This window comes from Macaca nemestrina, chromosome 4 (assembly GCF_043159975.1).
Source record: "Macaca nemestrina isolate mMacNem1 chromosome 4, mMacNem.hap1, whole genome shotgun sequence".
NCBI classification, from domain to species: Eukaryota; Metazoa; Chordata; class Mammalia; order Primates; family Cercopithecidae; genus Macaca; species Macaca nemestrina.
In genome coordinates, this window is record NC_092128.1 from 145,985,170 (window position 1) to 146,006,298 (window position 21,129).

General features: G+C 40.1%; 1 protein-coding gene across 13 annotated transcripts in view; it reads right to left on the reverse strand.

Annotated features, from left to right (window-relative positions):
• Nucleotides 1–21,129, reverse strand: part of LOC105466343 (activator of transcription and developmental regulator AUTS2) — a 1,205,160-nt gene that overhangs the window by 458,685 nt on the left and 725,346 nt on the right. Inside the window, exon 5 of one of the 13 annotated variants that reach the window (XM_071094061.1) lies at nucleotides 1–21,129. This exon is cut by the window's left edge and continues 38,738 nt beyond it; it is cut by the window's right edge and continues 25,617 nt beyond it. The exons of the other annotated variants lie outside the window; for them this stretch is intronic. The gene's annotated coding sequence lies outside the window, so the exon portion shown is untranslated. 13 annotated transcript variants of the gene reach the window in all.

Below are 21,129 nucleotides of genomic sequence, written 5' to 3' on the forward strand. Positions count from 1 at the left end.
AGGCATCAGCTTTTGTATTCCAGAAGCTAAGGGAACATACTAAACAACAATCACCCTACATGTGGGCAAATTGAAATAATAGAAAACACAGGCATTTATCAATATAAATTCTGAAATCATCATTTAACACACACCTACATATGTACTCTCAAAAGACATGAAAAGGCTACAGAGAGAAATGCTAGCAATGGTTGTCCTGTGGGAATAGAAACATGGGGTTGGGGTGGAGGGGGTGCGGTTGGGACAAGTTGGTGACTTGCTTTTTATAGTTTGGATATATTTTCTTTATTATTCCATTTTATTTTTATTTTTTTTAACAAATAGCACGTATGGCTTTCCTAACTGTTAACAAAACAATTATTTTAAAAAGAAGTAAAGTAAAATCTATGTTTAATGTTCCAGCATAAAAGATTGTGAATCATCTCTTTAGAAAGAAAGATCTGTTTGTAACGTGAAACATCATGATTTATTTCAAAAATTAAGACTATTTAGTTCTGGATTTTCTTAAAAGTTATGTATTTACTTGAGATGCTTGCTGCAATTAACGAATTGTGTGAGCTGTCAAGTCTTGGTTAATCACTTTACATATCCATACTCAATTTAACTGTGGAAGCGTTTTGCATAACTACATACAGAGACCTGCACTATGTCATGCACAGTTGGCTTCTTCATTAATATCGCTTGATGATGGTGATAATAATGGCCTTGCAACAATGGATGTGTGCACTTTCCGTGCAGCCATACCTGCTGTTGGAAAAAACTTAGAAGTCAAACATCTTTCTGATGACTAATCATATTCATCTTTTCAGTTCTGATCTCCATAGATCTCCACGTCCTTCTTATCCAAGAGATGCCTCACTGTCACCTCCTGACACCAACAGCTGGAATTCTGTGATGAAGTACCCTAATGAAAAAGCCATTAACATTTGTACAAAGTGCTCCTGGTCTCCTCTGCCTATGCACTTAGGTTAATAGTATGCTGGAAGGTCTCTAGAAAGGACAGAGGCTCCTGGTTAAAGAGCTAAATAGTCACATCCCTGATAAGCCTGACCATGGACAAAGATGGGCTGGCCCTTAAGTCAGGGCCCACTACTTCAGGGAGCAGAATCCCATGAAAAGGCTGCCTTTTAAAGGAGAGGACTAACTAGACAAGAGTAGGGAGAGAAAAGGGGCTGGCCTAAGAATTAGGCAGGAGAGAGTGTGCAGTAAAGCAGATCTTTGAGCACACTTAATGGAGTGTAACTTCCAACAGAGCTAAGATCCATCCTCTGTTGAGATTTCAGGAAAAGGCTTGGGGACACACATAACAAAACTTAATGCCACAAAGACAGAAAGGAACACATGCTCAATATAAGAAAGCCTGAGAAACAAAACTCAGCTTCCCTGAAGTGTGGCATTTTCAAAGCCCACACATCATAACAACTTTGAATTCTGAGACGCCTCAACAGGAAACCTCAGAGGTTCCATCTGTCTCCCTGATGAGAAGGACAGCTGAGGTACCAAGCTGCCGTCTAGAAGAGGGCTGGCAAAAATCTCAGGAACCTTGGCCCAGGAGCTAGAAATGTGTGGTTCATTCTTTCCTCCAGTCTAATTTACAGCCCTGACACTAGCTGTTGGCTGGTTACCAGGTCTGTCTCCATACATAACTAGAAATAAACCAACAAAAAAGTTGGTTCACCTCTCAATTTTATGTGTACTCCTAAATTTTAAAAAACATCGTAAGATTTATCACACAGTACCAAAAAACTCCATTTTTTCTTTGTTTTACATGACACTTTCCTACAAAAATTAAAAAGGAAAGATTGTTAGAGGGACATGAAAGTCAATAGAAGAGAAGTGAAGACAGAGAAGGAGAGAACAATAAGCAAGGAGTACAATTCCTAGTTTGACTGGGCTCGGAAACCATAAGGATCTCCAGAATGGAGACAAGATGAAGGCAATCTCTCAGTCAAGTCCTCCCTGATCTACTCAGAATCTGTCCTTGCCTGTACTGCATTCAGTCCTCTGCTCCCAATACTCTACACAGTGACTTAGACTGTGCACTAATCTCTGCAGATACTAGTCATGCACCTACCACTGTAAGTTACTTACTTCTCCAGAATCGCATTTCTCTGTATCTGTTATCAATCCTACTCTTTAAGATTCTACTTAACATAGGACCATCTCAAATGATGCAAGAAAAGCCTTTGACAAAATTCAGCACCCATTCATGCTGAAAATACTCACAAAACTAGAAATAGAAGGGAATTGCCTCAACATGATAAAGAACATTTATGAAAAACCTGCAGCTAACATTGTATTCAATGGAAAAAGACAAAGCTTTTCTTCCTAAGATCATGACCAAGAAGAAGACGCCTGCTTTTATCTATAGCTATTCAACAGTGCACTGGAAGTTCTACCCAGGGCAACTGGACAAGAAAAAGAAAGAAATGGCCTCTCTATTTGCAGACATTATTCTATGTACAGAAAATCCAAAGCTAATAAAATTAATTCAGCAAAACTGCAAGATCAACACACAAAAATCAGCTGTATTTCTTTTTATTATTATTATTATACTTTAAGTGCTGGGATACATATGCAGAACCTGCAGGTTTGTTATATAGGTATACACATGCCATGGTAGTTTGCTGCACTCATCAATCCATCATCTACATTAGGTATTTCTGCTAATGCTATCCCTCCCCTATCCACCCACCCCCCGACAGGCCCCGGTGTGTGATGTTCCCCTCCCTGTGTCCATGTGTTTTCATTGTTCAACTCCTACTGATGAGTGAGAACATGCGGTGTTTGGTTTTCTGTTCTTGTGTTAGTTTGCTGAGAATGATGGTTTCCAGCTTCATCCATGTCTCTGCAAAGGATAATGAACTCATCCCTTTTTATGGCTGCTTCCGTGGTGTGTATGTGCCACATTTTCTTTATCCAGTCTATCATTAATGGGCATTTGGGTCGGTTCCAGGTCTTTGCTATTGTGAACAGCGCTACAATAAACATTATGTGTTCATGTGTCATTATAGTAGAATGATTTATAATCCTTTAGGTGTATACCCAGTAATAAGATTGCTGGGTCAAATGCTATTTCTGGTTCTAGATCCTTGAGGAATCGCCACACGTCTTCCACAATGGTTGAACTAAGTTACACTCCCACCAACAGTGTAAAAGTGTTCCTATTTCAACACATCCTCTCCAGCATCTGTTGTTTCCTGACTTTTTAACGAATGCCATTCTAAATGGCATGAAATGGTATCTCATTGTGGTTTTGATTCGCATTTATCTAATGACCAGTGATGATGAGTTTTTTTTCATATGTTTGTTGGCTGCATAAATGTCTTCTTTTGAGAAGTGTCTATTCATATCCTTCACCCACTTTTTGATGGGGTTGTTTCTTTCTTGTAAATTTGTTTAAGTTCTTTGTAGATTCTAGATATTAGCTGTCAGAGAGATAAATTGCAAAAATGTTTTCCCTTTCTGTAGGTTGCCTGTTCACTCTAATGATAGTTTCTTTTGCTGTGCAGAAGCTCTTTAGTTTAATTAGATCCCATTTGTCAATTTTGGCTTTTGTTGCCATTGCTTTTGGTGTTTTAGGCATGAAGTCTTTGCCTATGCCTATGTCCTGAATGGTATTGCCTAGGTTTTCTTCCAGGCTTTTTATGGTTTTAGGTCTTATGTTTAAGTCTTTAATCCATCTTGAGTTAATTTTTGTATAAGGTGTAAGCATATGGCTAGCCAGTCTTCCCAACACCATTTATTAAACAGGGAATCTTTTCCCCCTTTGCTTGTTTTTGTCAGGTTTGTCAAAGATCAGATGGTTGTAGATGTGTGGCGTTATTTCTGTGGTCTCCGTTCTGTTCCATTGGTCTTTATACCTGTTTTGGGACCAGTACCATGCTGTTGTGGTTACTGTAGCCTTGCAGTATAGTTTGAAGTCAGGTAATATGATGCCCCCAGCTTTGTTCTTTTGGCTTATGATTGTCTTGGCTATACAGGCTCTTTTTTGGTTCCATATGAAATTTAAAGTAGTTTTTTCAAGTTCTGTGAAGAAAGTCAATGGTAGCTTGATGGGGATAGCATTGAATCTATAAATTACTTTGGGCAGTATAGCCATTTTCATGATATTGATTCTTCCTATCCATGAGCATGGAATGGTTTTCCATTTGTTTGTATCCTCTTTTATTTCCTTGAGCAGTGGTTTGTAGTTCTCCTTGAAGAGGTCCTTCAGATCCCTTGTAAATTGTATTCCCAGGTATTTTATTATCTTTGTAGCACTCGTGAATGGGAGTTTACTCATGATTTGGCTCTCTGTCTTTTATTGGTGTATAGGAATGCTTCTGATTTTTGCACATTGATTTTGTATCCTGGGATTTTGCTGAAGTTGCTTATCAGCTTAAGGAGATTTTGGGCTGAGACAATGGGGTTTTCTAAATATATAATCATGTCATCTGCAAACAGAGACAATTTGACTTCCTCTCTTCCTATTTGAATACCCTTTATTTCTTTCTCTTGCCTGACTGTTCTAGCCAGAACTTCCAATACTACGTTGAATAGGAGTGGTGAGAGAGGGCATCCTTGTCTTGTGCCAGTTTTCAAAGGGAATGCTTCCAGCTTTTGCCCATTCAGTAAGATAGTGGCTGTGGGTTTGTCATAAATAGCTCTTATTATTTCGAGATACATTAAATCAATACCTAGTTTATTGAGAGTTTTCAGCATGAAGGGGTGTCAAATTTTATCAAAGGCCTTTTCTGCATCTATCAAGATAATCATGTGGTTTTTGTCATTGGTTCTGTTTACATGATCGATTATTGATTTGCATATGTTGAACCAGCCTTGCATCTCAGGGATGAAGCCCACTTGATCGTGGTGGATAAGCTTTTTGATGTGCTGCTGGATTTGGTTTGCCAGTATAGATCAGAGCAGAACTGAAGGAGATAGAGACAAGAAAAACCCTTCAAAAAAACAAACAAACAAACAAACAAACAAAAAAAAAAACCAATGAATCCAGGAGCTGGATTTTTGAAAAGATTATGGATAGACCACTAGCAAGAGAAGAATCAAATAGACACAATAAAAAATGATAAAGGGATAACACCACTGATCCCACAGTAATAAAAACTACCATCAGAGAATACTATAAATACCCTTACATAAATAAACTAGAAAATCTAGAGGAAATGGATAAATTCTGGACACATACACACTCCCAAGACTAAACCAGGAAGAAGTCAAATCCCTGAATAGACCAATAAGAAGTCCTGAAATTGAGGCAGCAATTAATAGCCTATCAACCAAAAAAAAAAAAAACCCAGGACCAGATGGATTCACAGCTGAATTCTACCAGAGGTACAAAGAGGAGCTGGTACCATTCTTTCTGAAACTATTACAAACAATAGAAAAAAAGGGACTCCTCCCTAGCTCATGTTATAAGGCCAGCATCATCCTGATACCAAAATCTGGTAGAGACACAATAAAAAAAGAAAATTTCAGGCCAATATCCCTGATGAACATCAATGCAAAAATCCTCAACCAGCTGTATTTCTACACATCAGCAATGAACAATCTAAAAAGGAAATTAAGAAAATAATTCAATTACACTAGTATCCAAAAAGAACGAAATATATAGGTAACAATTTCACCAGAAAGGTGAAAGACTTGTATGCTGAAAATTGTAAAATAAACATTACTAAAAGAAATTTTAGAAGACCTGAATAAATAGATGGACACCCTGTGTTCACGGGTTGGGAGACTTAGTATTGTTAAGATGTCAATACTACCCAAGGTAATGTACAGATCCAATGCAATTTCTATCAAAATTCTAGTGACTTTTTCGTAGAAATGGAAAAGCTGATCCACAGATTCATATGGAATTGCAATGGACCCTCAATCGCCAAAATAATCTTGAAAAAGGAGAAAAAAGTTGGAAGACTTATACTTCCTGATTTCAAAACTTAATTAAAAACCTATAGTAATCAAAACAGTGTCATTCTGACATAAGGATAGACACACAGACCAATGAAGTGGAATTGAGAGTTGAGAAATAAACGAATATGTCTATGGCAAACTTATTTTCAACAAGACGCCTAAGCTATTTAACAGGAAAAGAATAATCTCTCCAACAGATGATGCTGAGACAACTGAATATCCACATACAAAAGAATGAAATTGGACCCCTACCTCATACCATGTACAAAAATTAATTCAATGTGGATCAACAGCCTAAATATAAAAACTAAAACATAAAACTCTTAGAAGAAAGTAAAGTGGTAAATCTTCATGGTCTTGGATTTGGCAATAAATTCCTAGATGTGACATCAAATGCATTAACAACAAAAGAAAAAACAGATAAACTGGACTTTGCTATGTTCTCAATATGTTTCTCAAAATTCATGTTGAAATTTAATCTCCAATGCAATAGTTTTGTTTGTTTGTTTTTTTATTATACTTTAAGTTCTAGGGTACATGTGCACAACGTGCAGGTTTGTTACATATGTATACATATGCCATGTTGGTGTGCTGCACCCATCAACTCGTCAGCACCCATCAACTCGTCATTTACATCAGTTATAAATAGTTTTAAAGGCGAGGCCTTTAGGAGGCAGCTGGGTCATGACCGCTCCTCCCTCTTGAATGGGACGAAGGCCTTTATAGAAGAGGCATCACACAGAGTTTGGCATTTTTGCTTTTCCACCACTTGGACACAGCAACAAGGTGCAATCTTGAAACAGAGTGAGCACCCCACACCCAACAGCAAATCTACTGGCATCTTGGTTTTGGACTTCCCAGCCTCCATAACTATAAGAAATAAATTTCCTTTGTTTATAAATTATCTAGTGTCAAGTATTTTGTTACAGCAGAATAAACAGACTAAGACTTCATCAAATTAAAAACCTTGTGCATCAAAAGGCATTAATTATCAAGAAAGTGAAAAGACAACCTAGACAGTGAAAATATTTGCAAATCATATGTGTCTAGTATCCAGAATACATAAAGAATGCTTACAATTCAATGACAAAAAGACAACCAAATTCAAAAATGAGCAAAAAACCTGAGTGGACATTTCTCTAAAAAATATATAAAAATGGCCAAAAACCATGAAAAGATGCTTAACATCATTGGTCAAGAAAATGCAAATCAAAATTAAAATGAGGTACCACTTCATACCCATAAGAGTGGCTATTTTAAGAAAAGGGAAAATATCAAGTGTGGAAGTGATATGGAGTCACTGGAACCCTCATATATTGCTGGTGGGAATTTGAAATGGTTCAGTCACTCTAGAAAATAGTTTGGCAATCTTCAAAAAGTTAAATGTAGAATTATCATATCGCCCTGCAATGCCACTCCTAGGTACATATGCAAAATAATCAAAACGAGGTACATAAACAAGTGTATGTGACACACATTCACGGCAGTACTGTTCACAATAGCCAAAAGGTATAAACAGCCCAAACATCCATCAGTGAATGTATGGATAAACAAATTATGTTATATACAAATACTGGAGTATTATTCAGCTATAAAAAGGAATGGAGTAATTATACACACATACATGGCTGAACCTCCAAAACATTATGCTAAGTGAAAGAAGCCACACAAAAAAGGTCACATAGCGCGTGATTCCAGAATAGATAAATCTGAAGAGACAGAACACAGATCAGCGATTACCGGCAACTAAGGACAATGGGGAGGAAGGGATAGGAACAGAACTACTTAATGGGTGAGCGGTTTTACTCTGGAGTGATGAAAATATTTGGGAACAAGATAGAAGCTGTGGTTGTAAAACACTGTGGATATACTAAATCCTACTGAACTGTTCACTTTAAAATTGTTAATTTTATATTATGTGAATTTCATCTCAATAAATTATTTTTTTAAAAGAAATACCTTCTTTTCCATTCTCTTAAATGTTGCATCGTAAACTGTTGGTTTACAATCATTCTTTACTGCTGAATATGGTTAATTTTACTTATAGCTTATTTGTCTCTTGCACAGAAACTTCTTGAGGGTAAAGTCTACAACTTCTAAGCATCTAGCCTACCAGCTTAACCCAATAGGAACAAAAAGTTATTCAAGTGATTCTTACATAAACTTACAGTGTGATATTAAAAAACAACTCACTCTGCTGGGCATGGTGGCTCACACCTGCACTCTCAGCATTTTGGGAGACAAAGGTGGGAAGATCATTTGAGGTCAGGGGTTCAAGACCAGCCTAGGCAACAAAGCAAGACCTTGTCTCTATTAAAAAAAATAATAAACCAGATGTGGTGTTGCCCATCTGCAGTCCCAGCTGCTAAGGAGGCTGAGGTGGGAAGACTGCTTGAGCCCAGGAGTTCAAGTAGAATGAGCTATAATCATTCTACCACACTCCAGCCTGGGAGACAAAGCTAGACTTGGTCTCAAAACAAACAAGCAAAACCACACACAAACCAAACACCCTGTATTTTAATTTCCCAAGCTGAAAGGCATTTGGTTCTCTGGAGTAGAAAGTATATGCCTATTTTATTAAATCTAATATATTAGAAGGTAGAAGGGGTCCTGCTGTCTAACTAGTCAGATAAGAATCCTAAAGGAGAGCTTCTCTCCATCATTGTGGTATTGAGGCACAAACAAGGCAGTGCTGAATTCAGTGGCTGTGAACAGGAGTTCCACGGATCCAACTGGGGGATAAGGGAGCTCTTTTCAATATTCAGAAAGGCCTAACCACACATGCCTCCACCAAGGCTACAGGAGATACCTAAGTACCAAGTATTTTTGCTTTAAGCTGGAAAGATGTCCCATGCTGATGACTATGTAGATCTCAATAGAAATACAAAGAAAATGATAAATTTTATGACAAATGTGGTTCAGGTGACAACATATTACAAAAACAGGGAGTCTAAGGAGGGGATGAGGAATAGAAAAAATTTTTGCAGTAAGATGGCTTAGACAACCACACCTGTATTGCATTTTGAGGGATGATTACGCCCAGAACATCCAAATCCATGGATTACAGGATGTGGCTGTACTAGCTGTGCCTCTTATTAAGAAAAACGTCAAATAAAGAATCAGAGGTTGCAAAACATTCTGAAAAGATGTTACAAGTTACCTTCTGCCATAGCCTAAATACCCAGAGCCTCTTCCATGTCTGGAGTACTATTCTCAAGACAAATTTCTTCAGAAGAATACATCTGTACAATGTCATATCCGAAGAACATTCCTCATTTCTTTTCCCGTCCTATCCAGCTCCCCCAAAACGCATGCAAAAGGCTGATAAATAGGCACTTTGAGAAGAGTCGCTCCTGGGATTATTCTAGAAGCTACTGCCCTTTAGACAAATTCAGCAAAGTAGTGCTTTCTGAAGGTGGGAAGACACAGAACTGGAAACATAAAGACCTCCATTTAAAAATCCATGGATGTCCTCATTACATAAGAACTGAGTGGCTGGGTGCGGTGGCTTATACCTGTAATCCCAGCACTTTGGGATGCCGAGGTGGGCAGATGACCTGAGGTCAGCAGTTTGAGACCAGCCTGGCCAACATGGTGAAACGCCGTCTCTACTAAAAATACAAAAATTAGCCAGGCGCAGTGATAGGCACCTGTAATCCCAGCTACTTGGGAGGCTGAGGCAGGAGAATCACTTGAACCTGGAAGGTGGAGGTTGCAGTGAGCCAAGATTGTGCCACTGCTTTCCAGTCTGGGCGACATAACAAAACTCCGTCTCAAAAAAAAAAAAAAAAAAAAGAACCAAGCATACCTTTCATGCCAAGTGCCACCTGTGATTATGTTTTTACAGTTATTACCAAGAACTGTGATGCTGAGATCGTTTAAAAGCCTCAACAAGCATGCAAATATGACCTGAGGATTCAATGTCTCCTCATTGTTGCCACACTCATAGGCACACTTGTTTACCTTATGTCAAGGGAAATAAATGTCCAACCTTACTCAAAGAAACTGCTTAGAGTAAAATAGACTTGATCTCCTAGAAGTGACCATGGATCCCAGGTTCAACTAAATCAGAAAGATGATCCATAAAGCACATAGTGCCTGGGCCTCTACTGTCTTCTAGCCAATAAGGTAAAACAAAACTAGAGCCATGACCAACCTTGGCCCAAGTCAGCTGGTCTCCAGGTGTATGTCCATTTCCTTTGTGTAACTGTGAGTCAGAGGTCACTGGGAAATTAGGTAAGGAGTATTAAGCAGTGTTGACGGAGAGGTTCTTAGGAGATTTCATGAGGTGCTGTGTGTATGTGCAAGTGTGGAAAGGTAAATGCATGGAGTAAGGAAAACCCCAAAACTGGCAGGACAGAGATTAGCTGGCTGAGGCAAGTGAAGAGAGGCTGCCTTGGGAGAAGTGGAAAGGGCCAATCAGGCCCCTAAGAGACAGGCTGGAAGTGGGTAAAAAGCCTAGAAAAGGCCTATGGGAGAGGACAGCAGCATCAGATCCCCCTGGGGATGGATGGAGAGGCAATCAGGAAAGCCTTGGGAGAGCACATCAGCAGCCCTTGGGGAGCCTCCTGGAAAGGACCCTTTCAGGGACCAAAAAAAAAAAAAGTTCATCCTGGGGCTGTGATTGCCTCTCTAGGCTCAACCTGCTGTGCTGACCTGGAGGCTGGTCCCCATCGGCAGGGCAAAAAGCAGACAGAGAAACTGAAGACTCAGTGACTAAATGAATCAAACACAAAACATGTGCAAAATGAACAGTTTGATTGCTGAGTCACCAAGGGAGGGGTTTCAGAGCTGAGGCCCATGGTGTAGTTAGATGCAGACAGATGGCTGGTGCTGGCAGGGCTCAGAGGTGGGATGCTTTCCTCCACCGGACTGGATTCATTCCCCCAGCAGCTTGACAAGGCTTGCCCTCTTTTCCTGCCTCCTTTGTCAAGTGGGTCTGATGGCTCTGAACTTGTTCACATGCAATATGCAAGGTCAAATAGCAATTTGCTTGCAGAAGGAGTGACTAACGTGCTGGACTCTGATTTCTAAGTCTAAATTTTGAGAATCTGATGGGGGATGGGGTTGGAGTTACCAGGTTCTACTTGTCTAAACTCAATCACCCGAAAGTTTCTTTTTACTCTACCTTCTGAATATATTCTCCATAAGAAGACTTGGTTCAGCTTCACTTTTTGTCATTTCATTTAGGTAAACAGTAGCCATTGTGACGCCCAAATCTAGGACACACTGGACAGGAGTGAAGAAGAGGGAGGCATAATATATGCCCAGCACTCTTGCTACAAATTCCTATGGTTTAGGAGAGTGCGTTTCAAACTTTGTACTTTTTTACATAAGAAAAATATGTTAAGTAATTTCTTTTTTCAGTTTTATTTTTATATTTGTTTGAGAGACAGGGGCTTGCTCTGCCACTCGAAGGGGTGCCATCACAGATCCCTGCAGCCTCAAACTCCTGTTCTCAAGCAATCCTCCCGCCTCAGTCTCTCAAAGAGCTGGGATTACAGGTGTGAGCCACAATGCCTGTAATAATTTCTTAAGCTGCTCTGGGTGACTAGCTGTGAGGACAAGAAACCTTACTCCTCCCAGCCTCCCACTTTTCTCCTCTCATCCCCAAAATTCCCTTAGCACTGGAATAAGGGCAAAATGCAGTAATGAGAGAAGGAACAATTGGACTCTGGGCTCATCTCTCCTGAGTTGTGTGAGTTTTCACTGGGTCTCACTTTCATCTTCTGGAAAATGAGAGGGTAAGCCAGAGTGGGCTTTCAGGTCTTTTTGACTCTAAAATTCTTAACTTCTCCATAAGCAAAGACAGAGAACGACTGCAAGTCTTTACTCATAAAACATAAAGAAAACTAGAAAAATATACACATAACAACTGCATTAAGTCCCACCACATGGCAAGGTGCCATTTCCAAACTTTTCCTCAATAACATTTTCTCACATCATCTCTAGTGCTCTTCCTAGAAAAGTTTCAGTGTAGAGTATGACCTCCTTTCTTAGACCACACCAAACCTGTCAATTTCATAGACAATATATACAGGATCAGGAAGGCCAACCCTGTAATTATTATTTTTTTTTTTGAGACAGGGTCTTGCTCTGTTGCCAGGCTGGAGTGCAGTGGTGTGGTCACAGCTTATTGCAGCCTTGAACCCCTAGGCCCAAGCGATCCTCCCACCTCAGCCTCCCGAGTAGTTGGGACCACAGATGCACACCACCACCCCACCCAGCCAATTTTAAAATTTTTTGTAGAGATACATTCTCACTATGTTGCCCAGGCTGGTCTTGAACTCCTGGGCTCAAGCAATCCTCCTGCCTCAGCAATTTTTTTTTCAATAAATACAAAAATATTTGCAGTGATAGCTTCGTCAGATAGTTGTTCTCATATACTAATTTGGCCAGCATATTTTTATGCTAGTGATTGACAACATTCATAAGACCCAAGACCCTCATCTGCTGACAGCCAACACAACTGTTTCTACCACCACTCAATTCCATTCAGAAGCCAAATCCTTTTACATCATTTTCCAAAATGTACTGCCTAGTTTTCATGTTCACATCTGCTATCATCATCACTTTCAGACAGGTCTTAGCTGATGACGCCAAGGTTCTCCCCTTGGTTCCCAACCAAATCTGAGTGTCAACAAATAGTTCCTCTTTTGTCCAAGGCGGGAGGAGGCGGCCTGCCTTTACGCCTATCCTCCCACTGCATGCAACGTAACTGTGCCATTTCCTCACCTTGTAGAACATTTCCTCCTTGCATTTTCAGCTAGAAATGGTGGCAGAGTAATAGACTCCATGTTCATTTTATTGAATCACCTATATTTAATTGGGAAAATGGGTTGTTGTAACTCTGTCAACAGGACATGTTCAATTACATTGTGTAACCGTTTTTCTTCAGAAGGCATTACCATCTGGGCTAAGCAGTTAAATAAGCACAGCTACGTGATATTATAGCTAATGAAACTAAATGTGGTACAAATACATACATGGCACACAGAATTCACATTTATCTCTTTAAAAGGATTTTCCTTGTTGAAAAATAAGATATGTGAGTTGCGAGATCAGGATTGTGGCATGGTTGGCTGGCTTTACGGCTTTCCAAACAACAGAAGTGATTATTCAGTTCACATCTAGGTCAAACAGAAGAATTTCTTCTTTAGAAAATCATAACCCATTTTCCCCTTTAAGAGGTCTGCTTCCTCAGTTGGCCCTGCAACTACCCAAAGCTCTTGGCTACGGTAGCTGACCCTGACTCTACATTTATCTTTATCCTTATTTCCAAACCCTTTAAACCTTCCAATACCACTTCATGGGAGTGACGAGGCTTACATCGGGCCACAAACATAAAGACCCTGGCACAGAATAGACACCCAATAGATATTATTTCTTTCTACCATCCATCTCCTTTCCACTTACTTTGCCTGTCTCAGCCTCTGAGTTGGGTTGTGGACTGGCCTCACCTGCAAACTTAGGTCTGACTGTTTTGAGCCAATGCTAACTGTAGAAACCAAGCAATTTCAGCTCTACCCTCACATATGGACAGACATTTGTTGTTTTTGTCACCTCCTCCTCTCAATCTTCTTAGTAAAATAGTATCCTAACTTTCCTTTGGGAAATATCCCTGCTCCTACTTTCAATTTCTGTGGGATAAACTCCAATTCCAGTTTCAGAACCGACTCTAATTGGTTTAAGCCAGGAAAGGGAGAGGGGAATGTTGCTGGGAGGCCCCCATCTGGGGCCTGAGCTTGGAATCAAATCAGAGGAAGGCAACACATGTAAAGTGCTGAGAGTGGAAGGATGAAGAAAACTAGGGCTTTGTGCCATCACTTGTGCACTGGACTTAAGTGGAGCTGGGATTCAGCATTACCTGCCCCTGTACTATCTCCCACAAATGCCTTGGTATCCGTCAGGGCATTCCTGGTACCAGCATCTGCCTGAGCTTGCAGGCAAGCTCTGCAACTTTGAGCTACTGTGTTGGACTGCCTCTCTCAACAAAATGGGCCTATTTCTTTGGTTCGGTCCTCTTAATTAAAAAACAAACAAACAAACAAAAAAACTATGACACACTTTTACTTGCTTCTCATTTTAAATACTCACCAGTAGAGAGGCCATGAAATTGAAAAGACAAAACATGTGACTTCCAGTAGGCACTCAGTTAGTATCACCAAAACCATCTTTCTTATCAACACCAGGCATGAGGCTAAGAGGTAAGTGATCACCTTTTCCTGGGGCTCCACATAAAAAAAAGCTGGGAGTTGGGCATGTAGGAGCTACAGGATGTGTGGAATGACATCCAAGGGCTTTGCAGAAAGATTTTAGACCATAGCATAAAGGCGCTTTTTGACAGGAAAGAACAGCCTTGTTCTTCCACTTCATCCACCAAATCACCATTCGCATTTCTGAACAATGTAGTAGCTGACCAATCCAAAATACAGTTTATTTTATAAAGAATTTCCTAATCCTCACCCACATAAACACACTATAATGTATTTTAATTTAAAAAATTATGCCTATAAAGAATTTTATTTCTTCCCTTTTAAAAAAAGTCACAAATGCAAGCAGAGTTTACTCAAATAAAGGGCAGTTTTGCTGGTCTTCTAAGTCTTCCTGTAAAGCCAAACTGTTAAGACCCAACAATCATATTAGATCTAAAGAGGAATTCTGTCTCTAAGTAACCTTTTGGATTTAGTACAGTTGTTAAATGTCCCTGCTAACTTTTAGATTAAAATGCTAAATACAAAATAGTTCAATTTTTTTCTCACTTGGACTGACCAAATAACTTTTCCAGGCTTCTTGGGAAAATACTACTTTCAAAAAGAGTATATGAAACAGATAACTTCATTATGAACATGCTTCATAAACTATAGGGTACTATTCTCGGGGCGGGAGGGACATATAATAATAAATTCACCTGACCATAATCTCTTTTTGTGACATGATTGTATGTTTAACGAATATGTGTCAGGAAACCAGAGTTTCACTTTAGACATGTCCCAACTGCCTGCATATTTATCTGGTCAACTACATTTTCCCCCCACCCTATAGGTTTTCTAACTTAGAAGTACATGACTTAGACACTGTGGTTAGAAATGCTATTTTTTTGTGGGAGGGAGGAGAGGGGAGTAGAGAGTATCTGAGAGTACACCCAAAGGTGCTCCAAACTACCAAATCAATTTAGTGAGTTGTAACCAGAATTTTTCAAAATAATGAAATCAATTTAAAAAGATCAGAGTGCATATGCTTCCTTACTTTCTATGCACAGTTATTTAAAACAACACTGCCATCATTTATAATGATGTTTAAAGGAGGCCAACAAGATTCTGCCAAATAGAGAAAAGAAATATTCAGGGAAAAACAGACCTACCACAAAGCTATTCTAATATGAAAATATGCTGAATTTTGGTGTCGGGATGTTTCGAAGGACATTCTATATTAAAGAAAGCACCATTGCTTAGGGGTTAAGAGCAAACATGTTACAGTCAAACAACCATGGACGTGTATGTCTGCTGCATCATCTCTGCCTTTTACTAGCTGGGTGACCTCTTCATTACTCAGATTCCCAACCTTTCAAATGGGAATAATACCACCTATCTCACAAAATTGGGAAGATTAAACATGATAACATGGGTAAAGCACTTAGACTGGTGCTTGGTAAATATTCATTTGGTAAATATCATCATGTTGTTAAGATACACTAGCAAGGATACAAATTAAGGCAGCTATTACAAGGTGTTTACTGCCTGTGGTCACTCAGCTGGTGTCACTGTTGATTTCGGTGGTCCTTGTCATCCTATCCCTGGGGAGAGATGAGATGGACAGAAAAGAGCCTGGTCCAACTGCACTGACTCTTTCTCCTTTCTCCATCCTACTGGGACCATCAATGCACAGCCCCTCCCCGCTCCTGAAATGAGACTTCAAAACTGCCCTTCCACCTCTAAAACCAGCATCCCAGGGGAACCTGGAGCCTACCTAGTACCAGCCGTGGTCAACATCCACCATTTCTTCTTCCCCTTTTCTTCCAAGGCACACTACCTCTGCCTTGCCTATCCCTGCTCAGTTTCATTAGTTGTTTCATGTTGGACTAGAGTACTTAGTCCTTGAAGACAAGGACTGGGTCCTAATTGTCTTCCCCAGTGATGTAGTACACACAGTAGGAGTTAAGTAAATGTTTGCTAAATGAGTAACATCAATAAGTAAGTGTTCTGAATCTCACTTCAAATGAGCTGCCCCCTTAGTGATCTCCATAAATGCCACGATCCAAAATAAAGACAGATTTAATACATGCTGGTAAGTCTGGCTTATATGTACAAAGATTATGAATTTTACTTTTGTAGAATCTTCTATCCCAAATGTGAAGGTGGCTTGCATAGTCATACCCAGGTTTTATAAGTGACATATATCCCTTCTCAACACAAATGTAAGAGTACAAAGATGATACTGGGGCTGCATGAAGAATGCTCTTTTCTGTACCAGTAGCCTCCTGAAGATGATACTATAATGACCCTGTGCCTTAAAGTTTAAACTCAGGTTCACTGAAACAAAAGTACCAACAGGACAGGGCTTCTAACTAATTGCATATATTATAGATCTTAAGGACAATAAAAAGAAACAGTCTGCATCCCAAACTTGTCTCATGCCTCCCGTTCACCTAAAGCAATGAGAAGGTTGAATAATTAATAAATGATTAAAGTGCTCAGGAACAGTGGTATAAGATGCATAGCTAAGTAAGTCTTAATCAGCAAGTTTGGGACAATTTGGTCTATGAATGAGAGATAATTTTGTTTTGTTCATTCATTCATTCATTCATTCATTTACGTATTGTTTTGTCTGCCTTCCCCAGTAAAATGTAAGCTTCATAAGGGTAATTTTCAAAGGCCAGCCACTCGGACCAGATAGAAGAAAGTGATGAAGGCACTACCATGTAATTTATCAAGGTTGTTTGTGTTAGTGTCTTCCAGAACCTCATTCCAAACCTATTCATTCAAAGGACGTTTGCTCCTAAGGTGTTGGATGTTCGGAGCCCTGAGGAAACCAAGAGGAATCAATAAAGACTGAGAAAATACACCCTTTGAGGTTGGCTGAGACCCTAATTTGTTTTGACTAAAACCCCCGCAACACTAAACACACAGGAGAGACTTAGCAAACACTTTTTAATAACCATAGGTTTTCCTGACTGCCATTACTGCTCCCTGTCTCACCACAGTAATCCTACCTCATGATATACTCCATAGTATTTATTTTTAAAAATCTCACCAATTTCACTGGGTTGAGAAACTCCTAAGGAAAGAAGGAGGGTCAGGTGCTATGAACATTTCTGTTCTGCACCCTCACCTGTCTCCTCTCATTAAAATAGACGTGCAGATCTGAAATGGGATCATTATCTTCAGTGGATACATTTGGCAGCATCCCCCAACTCACAAATCCCTCAGCTTATTTAAATAACACAGAGCCTAAAGATTAAAGCTATCTTCTGTTTGGGAGACAGCAGCAGGGAAATCACTCAGGCCTCAATATTCCTTTCAGTAGTAACTTGATGCATCATTTTTTTTGCACTTTATTATATCCCACCAGATTTTATTTATTTAAATGTCAGAATCTTTTGCTGACATGGCAAGACAGAAGCAGAGATGTTTTGTAAAACTTAAACTGGTAAGTGGACGCTTGTTCTATAAATCTTTAAAATGTTAGGTTATTCCTTAGAAACCACTTTTACAAGACCCTTCCATCTTGCTTGAAAAGAGATAGCACATAAAATACCCACTTTCTGTCCCAGCAGCACCAAAGTGACATCAATGGGCACGGTGCATTTTCATGCAGAATAAACACAAAGTTCAAATCAAACACTAGGTACCTAATGCAGCAGTTCTGCTGAGAGGTTGATGGTAGTAAAATGTTGTAATGAGAAGTGGGGGCTGCATCTCAGTTCTCTAAACATTTCCTGGCAGAGCTATACAGCGCCTTCTGAAATTCCTGGAACCCTCCTCTGCCTCCTCTACAGCAAGCAGCCCTCGGGCCTCTAGAAGCCCTCTTCCTTGATTCATGTGGTCTCAACACCCACACTGCTAGACAGAATTCATGGTCCCAATGCTTAAAGAATTAACAGCATGGGGCAGAAGGTACGACGTCTGAAAGCCTTTCTCAATCTATTACAATTAACCTGATATGACAGCTTAACATGCCTTTCCCTCTGAGCCTCAAGGTCATCGTTTTAAAACTGTTAGGTTTGTAGGTTCTTAAGGTTATCAGTGGGCCACTATACTGTGAAACTTTCCTAACAATGCTTCATCCTCTTTCCCTGGATCCTCTTGTCTAGTCAGTAGGTCCTGTTAACTCTCCTCCCCATGCTCATCTCCTCCTCCTCTAGTCCACATCCTTGCTCTTCACACTGGCCTCTACAGTGTCCTTTTAACCAGCCTCCAGTCCCCATCCATTTCTGTCCTACGCTCTACCTATAAATTAGGCATTTTCTTTTGGCATCCCCCTCAACCTTGCCAACCCTTCTCCTACAACATTATACCTTGAATGAGTTCATCTGACGATTCTGTCATGAAAATCTCTATGTGACATGCATAATAGATTTATAAATCATAAAGGAGCCTGGGAGCCCCACGTAATCCTTGAAAAAGCTTTAAAAATGCCGCAGTGAATAAGAACCATGATCCAACCAACACCACAGGTTTTGTTTGCTGGTATTTCTAAAGTAGCAAGTCATGAGCATTACATTTTAGAAGTCTCAGATTCCCCTTTATTGTTAATTGATTATGGTTCAACCTTGACGATTCACAAGCTTTATTAACCTTTCAAAACCTTCATTGATGCAATCCAAAAAGACTGTATTAAGCACTTCCTACATGCCTGACACCATGCTTAGCAACAGAGACACGTCTGCAAATGAGACAGACAGACTTCTCCTCTAACCAGCGTGCAATAATGACCTTGAAGGCAGGGCCATGTCTTCGGTACCTTTAAGTCAGGCAACGTGCCAGCCCGAGGGAGCATTTTGTAAGCCCTAGTGCTCCATGCTTGTGCCCACTAATGCTTGTCAGGGTTGGAAAGCAGTTGGATAAACACTGCTGGCACTGGAACCCCTGCCTGAGTTTGAGTCCTGGGTCTCTCACTAAATGTGTGACCTCAGGCAAACTACTTAACTTCCCTCTGCTTTAGTTTCATCAAATGTCAACAGGAAAACCAGCAAAAATGAATTCTTCTGAAGATTAAACGAGTTAATACATGAACTGTTTAAAATGAGAGCCAATATGGAATGCTCAAAGTATTAGTCATTATTTTATACACAATATTCCTGTAGTAGTGTTAGACGAAAATGTCCCTGCTCTATTTGAACAAACATCTTTCCATGGCAAATGACAAATTCATTAAGATTCATAATTTGCATCAAAAGGTTATGAAACCCTGCCCTGCAGTGACAAGGAATACACAAAAGAAATATACAAATGCTCTTGCAGACACAACATACACAGGAAAAAGTATCCATTTGTACAAAACATTTTTTTTCAAGAAGGTTAAAAAAAAGAAAAAGATAAACAAGGATCAAAGCCATGCCCAGCAGCAACCATTTCCAGTGTGACCTGGTGAGTTTTCAGCTTCAAACAGGTCAGATCAAGTGTTCCCCAGCGGTGTTACCTGGGGATCTGTCACTTACACATCAAACTCCCTTCCGCTGGCCTCTTCTCCCAGAGACATGCTGCCAGATGCAGAAACATCAATGTTTTCTTGCCTGCGGTACTAAGTGTTGGGGTTGCAGGAGAGGGTGTGAGGCATTGGGGAAGAAAACAAAACAAAAACCAAACCCAGGGAAACGAGCAAGTGTGCTTTCTTGTGTCTACAAGAGACCTGCATTACAAAGTATCACATAAAGAATCTGTTTCAAATTCACCAATGGTTGTCTCCTTAGGATCAAAACACCTATATAAAGAATGGAGATCCAGGTTGCGTGTGGTGGCTCACACCTTTAATCCCAGCACTTTGGGAGGCCAAGGTGGGTGGATCACTTGAGGCCAGGAGTTCGAGACCAGCCTGGCCAACACAGCAAAACTCAGCTCTACTAAAAATACACAAAATTTAACTGGATATGGTGGCGGGTAATCCCAGCTGCTCGGGTGGCTGAGGCAGGGAATTGCTTGAATCTGGAAGGCGGGTGTTGCAGTGAGCCAAGATCATGCCACTGCACTCCAGCCTGGGCAACAGAGTGACTCTGTCTCAAAAAAAAAAAAAAAAAAAAGAATAAGAATAGAGACCTGGCTCCATCAGCAATGACTGGGAGGTCAGAGAGTGACTTCACATCCACTCGGTGGGAGCAGAAGACAGCCTATTGATGCCAGCTGAGATTTTCCACTTGTTTGTCCAATCAATTACCCTCTTATCACAGGCTCAGGTGAGAAATGAAGATCAAGTTACAAATCCCTTATTTCTACAACTAATTCTGTAGTACGTATCAATGGAAAGCTAACTTTTGGTTAATCAACATTTATCCCCACTTCTTATTGCATTATGACTTACTACACTTCCTATTTTGCTTTATTTTATACTGCATTAATTCAGCATTTAATGAGTTCTAACTCTATGCAGGGCATCAACCATTTTTCCCTTTCTACCCTTGAGTTACAGATTGACTATGAAACCTTCAGCCAAAAGTTAATAAGGGATTGGAAAATATAAAGGAGAACAACTTGAGAAGGCAACTCAATAATATATGTACAATTTCAGGGAGAATGCTTACAATAGAATAGAGAGGGGGAACGACTTGGGATGCCAGAACAATCATCTAAGCTGGAGGTAGGAGAAGCCTTAGCCAAGACAGTGATATTAAGAATCAAAGGTCTAGACTCAAGAATCCAGGGGCTAGGATAGGCATGGATTGTCCACTGGACACGAGGGGAAGAGAGAGGGAGGAGGTCAAATGGACATCTGTGCTTCCAACTTGAGAGAGACTATCAAGCCAAATTGGGGAAGGAGAAATTTACTTTGGGAAAAAGGGATAGTTATTTCTATTTGAGAAAGGTGTCTGGCAGGTGGTTGACAATGTGGCTTTTGGGTTCCTGAAGGAGGCCAGGAATAGAAAGAACAGTGGCAGGTAAGAGCACGAACAGTGGGAAGAGGGCAAAGCCAGGCCAGTGGCAGTGAACTAGGCACCGTACTAAGAACATGGCATGTATTTGCTAATTTCATCCTCACAACCATCTGAAGTCAGTATGAGAA